The sequence below is a fragment of the Lepisosteus oculatus genome, chromosome 4, assembly GCF_040954835.1.
Source record: "Lepisosteus oculatus isolate fLepOcu1 chromosome 4, fLepOcu1.hap2, whole genome shotgun sequence".
Lineage (NCBI taxonomy): Eukaryota > Metazoa > Chordata > Actinopteri > Semionotiformes > Lepisosteidae > Lepisosteus > Lepisosteus oculatus.
The window spans coordinates 59,550,419-59,565,214 of record NC_090699.1 but is presented as its reverse complement, the minus strand read 5'-3'; the positions used below and the strand labels follow the sequence as shown (position 1 = coordinate 59,565,214).

The 14,796-nt window shown below is 38.4% G+C and overlaps 1 protein-coding gene across 1 annotated transcript in view; it reads right to left on the bottom strand.

Annotated features, from left to right (window-relative positions):
* The window catches only part of LOC102685597 (plexin-B1), a 129,280-nt gene extending 118,768 nt beyond the window's left edge, over nt 1-10,512 (bottom strand). The window contains exon 1 of the mRNA XM_069189434.1: nt 10,081-10,512. The gene's annotated coding sequence lies outside the window, so the exon portion shown is untranslated. The remainder of the gene's footprint in view (nt 1-10,080) is intronic.
* Nucleotides 10,513-14,796: the final 4,284 nt, after the last annotated feature.

Genomic DNA, 14,796 nt, shown 5'->3' with positions numbered 1-14,796 from the left:
CAAAACTTCAACCCATTCATCCATTCATTTACAGAAAGCTACTTATTCCTGTTAAGAATCTTGGAAGAATAAGTCAGGTCTACACATTTGACAGAATACTAGCACATTGTGGGTCTCTCACACACACAAGTACAATTTAGAGACACTTGCTAACCTGGCTACCATATCTTTATAATTGGGGAAGGACCTGGAGCACCCAGCATAAACCCACACAAACACAGGAAAAACATACAATCTCCTCAAAGAAAGCCCCCAGATTCCCAGATCTCCTATTCCCAATTCCAGAATCAAACCCAGAACCCAAGAGCTGTGAGGAGACATACTACTATGCCAGCAGTTTTGTGGATGTTAGTTCTCAATGAACTTTTAAGATCTATTGTTCAATTTTGTGGATCAATACAGTTCAAGCAGCTAAAGAAACAAGGCAGGCTGAATGTCCTGTTCCTCTGTGCATCTTTTTCACACTAAATTAAGTTTTTATGTCTCGATCTTAACCACCAAGCTTTCAGGCTTGATAAAAACCCACAATTTGACACCACTGGCAGGACTACAACTGTAAGGCACAGTCATTATGTCTTGCCGAGACGAAGTTTGTTTTTTTTTAATCCGAATTTGCTGTGACAGACTTCATTCATCAGCCTCTTCTCTTGACCTTTCATTCATTGAAGGAAAACATCTCTGAAAATTTTAAACAAGTTCATGTTCACCAGAAAAGTTACTTCTAGACGAGCCAAAAACATAGCTGGACTTTACACAGCTGAGGTTTAAACATGCCTAATTTTTAAAATTTGTAATTGAATTCTGGGCAGCTTGGTATGAAACCATTCTTGGATGGAAAAAATGAAGTGAACTGGCATTCTGTCAAATATGTGAATGACTTTAGCACAAGCAACAATTACAATAATTCATAAACATTTCTGACCGAGAACTGTAAGGAAGGTATGTCAAGTTTGTCTGCTCAAGCATTTGATTTGGCCAAACACTCAGCCTTTCCTAATACAGCAAAGTTGTGTTGGTGCTTCATTTACAGAAAACAAATGCAAACTTACACAATTTCTACTACTGATTTAGTCTAATTAAATGCTATGTGAAAGTACTGAGCTCTGAGTGCCAATTATATTATAAAAAGGTTGTTTTTAAGAAGTGTGCTTCAGAGTCATACTTCAGAGTCAATTCAATTTAAACGTCATTTATGTATTTTGCTGAAACCAAACAGAAAATGACCTGGATTACTAGACGGGGCTCCAGCACAATATGGTCTCAGCTGCAATGAAAATCTGCTTAAGAAACCCTGGGTCCACTTTATTCTGCTGTTGAACTGCTTCCGAGAGGCTTGTGGGGCCTTTAGCTGGTAATTAATGAAACAAATCAACTCTGAAACTCTCTCAGACACGCACAGTGCCTGCCTGTTCTCTGCCAGCTACACAAAGGAGGCTCAGAAAACGGGAGAAAATTAAATTTCGCCAACAGAATCGAAGTGCAGATGAAGCTCATGGCTTTTGCCACGTTGTGGAATTGCCCAAGGTAGTTCCATCACCTTGTCCCTGCTGGCATTTTTCTCATTCCTCACAGCAAAACATTTTTATGCACTGTATTCAATTTAAGAAATGCTATGAGATCCAAAATCTAATTTTCAAGGGAGTTCTGAGGCAACACAGTAAGGCTTTCCAAAAAGTAATATAAGAAAGATTATTGCAGTCCACAGAGGATGTGAACCATCTCTTGAATTAAGACTGAAGCCGACAGTCCCAAGTGGTTACCGTAACAAAATAAAAAAAAAAAAACACCTTCAAGATCTGTTATATTAAATATAACATTCTGGGACACATGTGAGAAAGGTTTATAACTACTCTGTATTATATTTGAGACCTATCAACTGTGCCGTTAGCCCAACTGGTATACTGGACCTTTTTCAGAAAATTCAAAAAGAAAAGTAGGATGCATCAAAATAAAGATTACCACAATCTCACACTTTCAACAGTTTTCACATTAATGAACAATTAAATTACCCCCCCCCGCATAGAATATTTGCCAAAGCAATGCAGCATACAAAATAAATGAAGACTTATGTAGAGATATTTACATATAAGTGGAAATGAGGTAGAACTGAGAACGTTATCTGCCTTAAGGTAAATTGTAGACCAGAGATTATCAACATTCCTTAGGAAAAGACCATCTCAAAGATTTGTCTTTTTATCTGATATTTAACTTAGATAACCTTTGAATTTAAAAAAGATTTAAATTTCCATGGGAAAATAAATGTCACTATATGTACAATGCTACTTTCGTATCAGAAGAATGAATACATTTAAAAATCTATTTCCTGCTTAAAATGCGAAGGGGTGGGGAGATATCAGCTGATCAAGTCTAACCTAAAATATTTTCAACACAATTTTACATTTTCTAAACCATTTTGTCCTATACCTCCACAAATATTTTATTTTTTGTCTGAGTTTTCCTGTGAACCTAAATGAGAAAATGGCCAATGTACTCTACAAAGGAATGCTCAACAGGAATGCCCAAGCCTACTCCTTCAGGGCTGAACGCCAGTAGGTTTTATAAGAACCTTACAATCAGCTAAGGTTCTTTTCACCTGGTTCATTCCAAGAGCAACCAAGCTAAGTTCAAACAGCAACAAACTCCATTGCTAAAAAACAAATAGGTTTAAGTTTACTTTGGTTTAGCACTGATTGATCTTTGACTACTTGACATTCTTTACATGTTCTCAAAATATCCCTGTTCTACTTACAAGTAACACTTGTTTTTTACCTTTGCACTGTCCAAATTACCCTGCTGCTTCTGCAGGATGATAAGCCCCACAGATATCTTTATAATAGCACTTCACTCCACATCAGGATTCGCTTCCTGTTTCCTTAAAAGCATCTGTTACTTCATGTTATCTGCCATAGTCCTTCCTGGTGTAGTGGTGACCATTCCCCGCAGCATTTTGTTTTCTCACATACTCCCAAAGATCAGAGCATATGAACACAATGTCATCATAATTCTGCTGCACACCAAGTTACACCACGAGCGGTCACAGGTGATTTTAGGGTTCACAGCTCCGAAGGGAAAGCATTTCAACCTCCTCTTTGAAGTTCATAAATGGTTACCTTCTTTTACTATTGGCTCAGCACTTGAACTTTTATGGATGAAATTCGAGATGATCATTTCTCCAGACAGGGTGGTTTCAGTAGTTCCATGGGCCTTTTCTGTGGGAAAATAAACTTGTGGGTTCCCAGTCTTCAGTGCAAAGACCTCAAATTTAGTTGTAATTCAGGACAACGCTGTTCTTGGAGAGACTCAATGATGAAACAAGCAAGTGTTTTTCAGACCAATTGCAAGTGTTTGACCCATTTAGCCAACAATTTGCACAAACGTTAGTTCTTGAGGACTGCACTGTATGGACATTCTTTCCCACCAAATGATTTTTTATTCTGTATTCATAAACTAAACAAAATTGAATTATCCTGGGCCTTTATAATTACACCTGATCTGTGAATCACCATGACCTGCTATAAGAAGCAGACACAAAGCAAAGTGATGGTTGCTGTCTTACACCTAGTCATACATGCTGGTCAAATTTCCCTGGCAGTAGAAGAGGCATCCCACTGTAAAAAAAAAACAAAGAGCTTGTTGATGCGCCACTTTGATGGACTGTCATCATCTATTGCAGCTTTTTGCAAGGTAGCAGTTTGTCTGATTACATGACATCAGCTGCCCCCTGCCTTTCTGAAGTGTAGCCCATGTGTGAAAAGATCAAGCCAACAGGAAAATTCAGAGGGAAATTATCTTGACACCTGTGACAGATGTGGTGCTTTGATGACTGTTCAAATGGTTTAGTTGATGTTGATTTTGACATTCACTGATGAAGTTTAGGGGATGCTGAGATGCACATCCTGCAATACACACTTATTTGGCTCACAGTACTGATAGCAAGTAAATGCAAGAGCAAAAAAAGCTTTGATTCTTCCCCATCCTTCCTTTGGCATCCAGGTTCTTTTAAAATGAAAGTTATCATCTACTTACTGTAGCGGAGCAAAACTCAACCCATTACCCTTCCAGCTCATTTTGTTCTATAATATACAGATTCTTCAACATTTTCCTGATCATCAGAACACTCGGTGCAACAAATAAGGCAGTTAAGATTATAGGAAGGTTTGCATGTTGCAACAGAGCAATTGATATTGCAGGTTTTTGTCCATTTTACAATAATTCTTTTTGTTGTTTTACACACCCACCCCATCTGAAATCACTAATGTGTTTAAACCTCGGCTCTCTGAAAGCAACTCTCGCACTTGTTCAGAATAGAAAACCTCCTAGTGAGCTTCTCCAACAGTCATAGCGCCCTGGATTACTAATTCTAAACCTGCCCCTGATGGCAACTGAGCACTACCTCTAGGGAAATCACAGTCACAGTCCGCTAATAACAAAATCCAGGCTCAAAGCAGAAAAGTGTGGGTCATAGAGTTCTACCTGTGCTCCAGTTGAGCGACATTACTGATAGAGCCACTGTCGAGCCCCAGACAACACAATACCACCAGTGAATTTCTGTAGGAAATTTGAGAAGAAATAAATTATCCTATTGGGAAAGCATTGCATAGCACACCGTGCAGGGCACACCTGTTTGTCTCAGTCACCGTTCAGAAACTGAGGCTATACTATTAGCTTGTGAAAATAAATCAGACACAACAGAAGACAAGGCTACAGAATGTGCATTTACAGAACAGGTAAAGATATAGTTTTGATTGTGTGGCTTCCCACAAACCATATCCAGTAACATATACAGAACACCCATCTGACATACTGCATGACTTTGGAAATATGTTAATCGACATCGAGTGAGGTGCACTTTGAAACTCAATCACCCTGAGGCTGTTCCATATGCTGCTAACCATCTGCATCCAGCAGTCATCCCCTTAAAGGCAGAAACAAACCTCAGTTCCTCTCAATTTCATATAATTCTTACAGTCAGCAAATTAAGAACGGAAGAATTAATCTTGTGGGGAAAAAAAAAATCTGTAGGAGAGCTGCGTACACATGAGATTGACAAATTTGATTCCAGAGGAACCAGTCAGCAGGAGCAAGAAATAAAAATGGAAGGAAATAAAGTGCCTGACACCCGATCAAGGTTAAATCGAGGCAGCTACTGGAGAAATACAGTCAAGAAATCTATGCACTTTCCGCAAGAAAAACATAAACTTGGTATTATATGCAAGCCTGTAAGTCTAAGCAATTACATAGTTTGGGTTATGTAACAGCATTAAAAAGATCATTGCTGTATATAAGAAAAAAAACTATTAAATGGATCTTTGATTCCTCTTTATTTTGAATATTATCCAACTCAAAGTCACTGTACATCAAAACTGATACTGAAGCCGGATGATAGAATTTAAATTAAATGCACCTGAAAGACAACACGTCAAAGCCCCTCAAAAGATACACAGTAATGTGCTTATAAACTTCAGTTGAAAATAAGAATCATTTAGCAAATACCTACAAATGTGCCCTTTTCCACAATTTCCCGTTGAATTCAATATCACCAAAAAGGCCCACCAACAAGTTCTCTTGGGTGTTCTCAGAGAGAAATCAGGTTCAGATTTTCAGAAGGAGAGGTTCAGTAGATGAATAAATTCTAGAGCTATTTTAAGATAAATAGGAGGAAGTAGTATCTGTTACCAGATAAACTGTTTGTTGACTGCCTGCTGTATCTAAAGATACAATATTCCCAGTTATTTCTCTCCTATACAGCAATCATACTATGATCGAGAAATAAATAGAAAAGTAGAAAAGTTTACATGTGAATTAAAATAATATAACCACTTCATCCTTAAATTAAAGGAAATAAGTACTGAATAATTCAATCGGTACCAGAGTCATACCGAAAGCTTTCAGTCTATGCTGAAAATTTCATGGTTCACAAAAAAACGTATACTGTATTGCTAGTTTTCTAGAATGAACAATTATATAGTGCCCTCCAAAAGTGTTCTTACTTTGTGGTTCCAACATTACAGTCAAGCGATTTGTATTTGTGATCACAATGAGCACAATACAGCATATGCTTTGGATAAGTCCATTTATACATGTTATCATATTAGAAACAAAAGCATACTTTGGGTCCAACCTAGTGATTTCAAGTGACCACAAGTATAATCTTTAAGTACATTACAGGGTAAAAGTCTGTTATTGGTTGCATATCTCTTGAGCCACTGAACTCACCAGAGTTTGTGAAATCATTTCAGAAGCTTTGCCAAGCCTTTGGAGCAGTTCTTTAAGTTTGAGGTACTGCCCATTTTTGTGTAGTTCAGACAGCACACAATTGGATTTATATCACTTTTAACAAAGATTTCCCATGTTTTTTCTCCTGATGAACTCATTGGAAGCACTGGCTGTATGTTTTGGGTTATTGTCATGCTGCATGGATGGTGAAGCCCATCCCATTTAAAAAAAAAAGTTTCTGTGGACTTCATAATTCATTCTGCTGTTGCCATCATTAGCTACATCATCAATAAAGAGGAGTGAGACAGTTCCAGATGCAGTCATCCATGTCCAGGCCATGACATGACATGACCTCCACCATGCTTCACAGATGAGGTAGAGTAGTTTGGAGCTTCTACAGCTCCTTTCTTTCTCCACACTTTAATCTTTTCCCACACTTTAGTTAAGGATTATGTTAGTCTTATCTCTCTATAAAACTGTTGCAAAACTCCCCTGGCTCTTCTCTGTACTTCTGAGCAAATTCTGATATGGCTTTTCTGTTCTTGGTGGTGATGAGAGGTTTACATCTTGCAGAGTTGGCTTTATAACTTAGTTGTTTCAGTCTTCTGCAAACTGTGGATTTTAGTACCTTGATCCCTAACCTCCAGGGTATTTTGGTGATTTCACCAACATTTGTTTTGCCTTCCCTGAGAAAGTTTTGGGCATCAACTGCAGACATTTTTCTTTGTCAACCTATTTTGGGTTCATTTGTAATTATACCTGTGCTTTAATTCCAAATTGCTGAATTAGGTCCAGTCCAGTTTATGTGCTGTGATTCCGATTTACCTTTCTCTTCTTTTAGCTTCAGAATTTAGATTTTGTTTTAACCGAAAGGTCTTTGGTTTTCATTTTGACTTTACACTACGGACTACAAACACTGAAATTAAAGAAGTTCGATTATTTTTATGACTCTTAATAGCCCAACAAAAAAACACCTGACCAACAAGAAGTAACTGCCAGCAAACTCTACCGACATATGTGCTACTGCAAAAAAGAGGTTTAACACTAGCAATATTAGTTTAAATCGATCCAACAGGGAAGAACCAAATTCACTTTAATTAAAATAAAACATCCAGAAGTTTTTTTTCATGAAAAATGAGACCATAGTTAAAATTCCAGTTTGGACTCCTTCCCTCCTTTTGGCAGGGTTTATAACTGTACACATATGGGCATTGATTCGGAGAAACATTTCATTTGCAAGTGTCCGACTTGACTTCTCCGCCAGAACGCATACATCCTGGCTACAGTACATGCAGAAACTTTCTTAGAAAAGGGAGACCATGCAGAGCTGCCATTACAGATATGAGTAAACATTCAAGGGAAGATGGCTATCTTTTCAGGAATCCAAATATATTAGTTACAAACCACAGAGAAGAAAAACAAGAAAAGTCACTTTAGCCTTCTGACCTTCTATACAAATTGCATTCCAAACAAAACAATATATAATGTGTTTTACCTTCATAAAGATATACTTACGTGTACACTGCTGAACTATCAATATAGAATTTAATTTCAAATTGGTCAGTCTTAGAGTGCAATGTGCTGTTATTAAATTAATCATAGTTTGGCTTAATTGTCCTAATTTAACACAAAACATAGCTAAATGTATACACTTATCATTAATGCTTATTGGATTTCATATTTGCAGCAGTTTTTAACAGGTCAATTTCTCATATTTTTTTGGAAAGATACCAATTAAAGAGTACCCATACCACTACTAGGTACTACATACACCTGCAACTCTTCATGCTGATATATTGATTTACTTTCTCAATCCAGAATCTACTTCTCTTATTACCACCTTGTAGCCTGATATTGTCAGAAGCTAAGCCAAGCCTAGGTCTGGTTAGTATAGTAGAGCCATAAGGGTAACTAGGTTGCTGTAGTGAGTACAGTCAGTGGACCAGTAGGTGGCACATTCCTCCCTGGACCAGCTCATCAATTTAATAATAATAAACTATTTTATATAGCACCTTTAAAAGTGGCTTCTCAAAGCGCTTTACAGAATGACAACAACAATAAATAAAAAGAACACACAAGATAAAACACTTTTACAATAGACAGAGGAGACCGTATATGGTGGTACTAAGAAAAGCAGGGGTTGAAGAAGCAGGGGGTGAAGAGGGGTGAAGAATGGAACCAGTTAAGTAAAGGCTTTTCTAAAGAAGGTTTTGAGTCTGGATTTGAAGAATATTAGCAAAGGTGACTCTCTGATATCCTTAGAGAGAGAGTTCCAGGGCTTTGGGGCATAACAGGAAAAGGCCCTGTCACACATACAATGTAGACGGGCTTGGGGGACAGTAAGATGGGCAGAATTTGAAGAGCGGAGGTTGCTAGGTGGGGAGTAGGGCGATAATAGTTCAGACAGGTACTGAGGTGCCAAGCCACGCAGAGCCTTATAGGTGAGCATGAGGATGGTGACCAGGGACACTGTGTCACAGAAAGTACCATTCTTCAGATGAGACATTAAACTCATTGAGACATTAAGCAAAAATGTTTAACTACTGGGTCATTAAAGATCCAAGGCACTGTGCAACAGTGTTAACACCAGGGCTTGAACAATGTGGAAACCTTAAATTTCCCCCTTCATTCAACTGTGAGGTAATATTGAATCTCTCCACCTGATCTGCAGTGTTTTAGGGCTCAGGCAGGTGCTCCCCTCCTATAAATGGAGGACTTTTGGGATCCTTCAGGGTGAAAACTGCTCTACAAAAGCAAGCAACTAACTACAATCACTTCAAATTTCATTTGGGTATAGTGCACAGTGAGTCAAATATTACACTGTCCATTCCAGTGGGGAATTTATGTAGAATTCGTTTTCTGATCGATAATAGCTATTTAGGAACATTAAAGTTTAATTCAAATGGTCATAAAATTTAAAAATATACATATATTTATTTCAAAACTATTATGAGCTGTAATGTTCATAACCTTAAATGTAAAGTATTACTGAAAACCGCTTCATGAAGTATTTGGAAAACTAACACCTGGTTTCAGGGAAAACAGCAGAATATGCTTTTCCTAAGGCTAACTGCCTCGCCAATATTTGTCACTGAACGAAATACTGAAACTGCGCAACAGCGGCTCCTGCTGGAAGAAGTTAAAACAACATAAGTATGCTGCCGTATTCATATACCCTGACCACCCGCTGATTGTAGATCTGTAAACCACTGGTCAGCTGCAACAAGATCAAGTGGCCCCCACCCCCAATGCAAACCAGAGAGGACACACTGCAACGCTATAGGGATTTCATCATAAAAGAGGGGGTGGTATTCACAACGTTTAAGCTTTTCGCTAGTCTTTTTTTGCGGCAAATGTGTTTGTAGCATTTTATCACAAAACCTCCGTCACAAAGTGCTAGTAAGGAAATAAACTAGAAGCGTTGTCTAGAAGTCATTAAAATTACAATACACCCTTTAACGAAAATTATATTCAGTTTGGGATGTTTGCGTACGGGTTAGTGCAGGTCACAAACGTGTAATTAAAATTATATTAATGGAAAGGTTAAAAGGCGCCTATTATGTGACAATTTCAATTCCATTCGAAAGCAAACCAGCGGTTTGAGTTCTATCAACAGACTATTATGGCTAAATATATGAGGGATGATGCAGTGATTTATCGTTACTTGAGAGATAGGTATTCCTCAGAACCGCAAGTTTGGGATCACCCATATATTTGCAATTGCAGTTGAAAGCATCAACGTTGCTCAGAAACCCCAATCACCCAATTCACATAATTTATAGTACAGCTTTGATACGTGAGCAAATAAAGTAAAACAGCGACAAATAAAATTTAGCTCGGGAAATAACACTTTGCGTTTCTTACCTTTGTATCAGAAGTAGAAAACAAGTTTACAAATCTTATTTCCCAAACAAATGCGTCTCAGAAAGGGGATTTAATCCAGTTTCATCAGCAGCAGTGAAAAACTCGCTAACTTCCAAAGGAAAATGTATGGATCGAGATATCCCATCAACTTGTTCTCAAAGGTGGAAAAAAAAATCCCATTCACTGATTGCCCGAAATAAAGTTTCTTCTCCCTTCACAACTCGGTTTTCAACGAAATCTGCCTGAAACGGTAGGCAAGCAGATGTTTGTATGGAGCTCACCTCTTTAAATTAAAGTACTTTGTCCAAATTCAGTACTCTCCGTGAGCGGCTGCTTTTTTAACTGTGATGGGTGCCTTCCACAGTTATCACATGTACCCGGTGAACAGTAGTGGGAATAAAGAGCGTCCACAGGACAGATTACCTCACTTGGGCCTGCCCTCTGAACACTCAATACTTAAAGGGGCTGGCTCAAATAATTGCTCCGCAAATGCATTTACAACAGACGGGCCCCCTCGACGTTGTGTTCTCCACACATAGTTCTTAAAGGGGCAACACTTCCAGACCACAAAACTACGCACTTCAGATCATTACAACAACACTTCATTCTGCCTGCTGCCATTCCCGATTATTAGGGTCAGGGTAATACAGACAATGCTTTCAGAGGAAACGAATTCATTTTTTCAGCAGCACCAGGTCCTTCCACATACCATCCTGTCCAGCCCTGTAGAAATCAAAAGACTAGGGAAACGACCTCAAAGTTAAGAATGGATCATTTGTAAGCCTAAAACTTTTAATGTGCATAATTTTTAGATTTATACATACCGCAGGTGTAAACATTTCAAAAGCATGAAATACGTTTAAAATCACAGTAAAATGCTCATTAAAACATAAGGGCAAAACGCATTCAATTCTTATTACGAAAACGTAAATTACACATTACACAACAATAAAGTTAACACCACTAAATACATCTTCGGTTTCCAGCTGATGATTACAACAAATGCTGACCCCATCTTGATGTGGGCATCACCTTTGAGGGAAATGACAGTTACATTCACGCGATTCAATCACATTTGAATGGATATGCCACAGCAATTAAATCCCACCACAGAAAACTGTCGGAATATCCTGCTTGTGTCATGGTTTGTAATTGATGTCCTCGCAATACAGTACAGACTGGTTATAAAATGTCCTTCGGTAATGCAGAACAAAAATATTATGTAATAAAGAAAATAGAAACGTGTGTCCATAGATAATGCTTCAACGGTACTATCTGAGCAGAACTGGAAAGAAGCTCCTTTTTGTAATTAACCCAGTCTCGGCTATAGACACCCACAACCCTTTACATAAGACAGGATATCAGTTTCACGTGCTCTTCCCTGTAGTTTCGCTTTGTGCTGATACAAGACATAAATCATTTTCAGACAGTGCATTTAAGTTACCATATAAAGGGGTGCATAATCACACAACATAGTCCCTTATGAAAACTAACCACAGTGAATTTACACTTTTTTTAACATTTCCTCTACTTCTTACACTAGTTTTCTATAACTTTCTTTCATATTGCTGTACCTTGACAGTGCTTCACTACACTATAATACTGCCACGCTGTACTACATTACAGCGGAATATAGAACATCACCACCCCCTTTCAAAATTTGTACCTTTTGTTGTATGACACTCTGAAATGTTGTCCGATGGCAACTTTGAACGAGCTACAGGCCTTTATGGCAAAGACTGGTCAATGTGTGCACGTGACAACAATCTCACAACCGCTCCACAAAGATGGACTGTATGGGAGGGTGGCAAGAAAAAAGCCACTCCTTAAATAAAGCCACATCAAGGCTCGTTTATGTTTTGCTACAAAGCACCTTAAAAATCTAACCTTTTGGCCGGAATGCAAAATGGTACATCTGGCGAAAACCCAATACATCTTACCATCCAAAGGACACCATTCCTACAGTAAAGCACGGTGGTGGCAGCATCCTGCTGTGGGGGTGTCTCTTCAGCTGGGACTGGGGCACTTGTCAGGATAGAAGGGAAGAAGGATGGTGGAAAATACAGGCAAATTCTTGATGAAAACTTGCAGCCCTCAGCCAGGAAGTTGAAAATGGTTCCCCTTTAGACATGACAATGACCCAAGGAACACCGCCAAAAACACCATACAGTGGCTGAAGGACAGGAAGGTGAATGTCCTTGAGTGGCCTAGTCAGAGCCCTGACTTCATTCCCATCGAAACACTTTGAAATGACTTGAAGAGGGCAGTCCATCAACCGTCACCATGCAGTTTGACTGAGCTTGAACAATTCTGTAAAGAGGAATGGGCAAATATGCCTCTCTCTAGGTGTGCAAAGTCAGTAGACATGTATCCAAACAGACTCAAGGCTGTAATTCAAGCAAAAGGTGCTTCCACCAAGTATTAACTCAGGGGAATGTTCTCTTATCTAACCCAGTTATTCTACTTTTTTTCATGAATTATTGCTTTCTTTTTTCACTTGGATGTTGCAAGGTACTGTACAATTTGTAAATAAAACTGGAAAAAGTCTGATTTTATTTATCTTCTTTTTAGGCTTTAGGGCAACCAAAGGTGAACATTTTGAAACGGGGTGGTGACTTTCTATACTCACTGTATATATTGTCAAGGGTGTGATGACCACACAGTCTTTACAGGCACGTATTACGGTAAGAAATGTTATCACAGTATAGTGCAGTCACACATTCCAAAGAGTAACAAGGCACACATCACCTATGACCGCAAATTGTGCTTTAGCTGTAACACAATATTGTCTCTGAGATAATATCTTTCCAGTTGTTCTGTTCAGCATCTGTGTACCACCTGAAGCCTGCATTTTAAGGCTGAAGTGTTGCAGGAGCAGAAATTATACAAAATCACCTGGTCCATGATGGTATATTTACAGCTGTACTTAAAGTAATGAGATAGTAAGAACAGATGCCACTGGTCCATTATTTTGTTGCATGAAATTACACTACAGAAGCTATGTTTTCTTTTTTTTTTCCACTTGACCGGTGTTTAACAGCTCCTCTAGTTTTACTTTCTAACTAATGAAAGGACAGTTTGCTGAAAGGCCTGCACAATTTCCATATCCAGGGTGCGCACTGCATCAAAGCCAAAACAAAAGCAAAACCTTGCAAATCCGAGCTTCTTTCCAGTGAGGTGATCTTCTTTTTTAAATTAAGCTTTAAAGATCAGTCCCTGGTGTCCTTTTCTCAGCAATGCAGATAACCCCTCTTTTTTAGCTAGTGCTCAAATTGGCTTGCATGTTTAGGAGAACTCCTATATAAGAGAGAAGGACAGAATGAAGGGTGTGAGAAAAGCCTGGAAAAAAAGAGTAGTATTTATTCATACCCTCAGTTCTAATCTGGTTCCCGTCTAAGCACAGCCCTGCATTCAGAGCAGTGTAGAGGTGCTGGGGAGGTTGTGTGAATGAGCAAGCCTGTCTGTCATTGCATGCTACATTCATACACTGAACACTACCTCATTCATTTCAGTCCAGCTCCTTGCTGGCCACACAGAATATAAACTCAACTTTTAATAGCAAGAGAGAGGCAGAGAGAAAGGGAGGGGCACAGAGAGAGAGGAGCAGTAACAAACTGTACTTTAAAGGAGACCAGCTTTGTTTTGTGCACTTTGCCTTAGTTTCAACACTTCATCGAGTTTAAAAGTAAATGATGCATTTGTGAGAGTTGTCTTTCCACTTTTCTACCTTAGATTATACCTACAGTTCAGTAGGTAAAAGGCGGCATTCTGTATGCTACATCCAGTGGAATTACTTCAGGAGTATTGCATGACAATTTACATTTGTACTGGGCCTGTTAGCATGGAAATTGCACTTTTATTTTTGTCAGGAGTCTGCCTGGAGCACACACAAGTTTTCCAATGGACAGTTATATACAGAGGAAGTGCACACTGAATTTTACTACAATGAGATTGAAACACAGCAAAACGTCATTGAATTGTAATTGCAGTGATGTACAGTCCTGGTTCTGAAAGTCCCACATTCAACAGATGTTTTAAGGATAGCTGTAAACAATGAGGAATTAAAAAGAAACTGGTAAATTTTGACAAATTAACCTTATAATTAGTTCAGGCAATATGAGAAGCACTCAGGTGGAAATAGAGGTGATTCTGATCTAGAACTGCATTGTACCAGACTTTGAGATACTTATGGATCTTTGATCTTTGCCACCAAGAGGAGAACAATATGGGTATTCAAATTGTCATGACGCCAGCATATTCTGTCTGCCTCTTACATGAAAATCTTAAAAAGCCTATGTACACTAGCTCCTCACACATAAATAACTTGCATTTAAATAAATCTTTTTATAGACCCCTTGTACCTTTTCAAGGTAACAGAACTTGTCCAGATAGTTTTGGAATAAAAACAAAGGTTTTGTCCTAAATATCCTACATAGATGACAAACACAATATTAAGGACTAAATATTTATGATCCTTTAATTCCAAAATTATGTGTGGATTATCACCTCCGGAATAATTATTCCAAAGTTATTATGGTTTGAAGCATATGCATGATGTATCATGCATTTATTTTCTGTGTCTGGGTCAGTGCAATTGATTCTTGCATTTGACACAGATTTCTTTCACTAGCAAAGGCTTATTTTACAGTCCTAGTAGGGAGTTAGATCTTATTTTTGTTTGTTTTTTTAACTTAGCTAAGTCATGTAAAAATGATC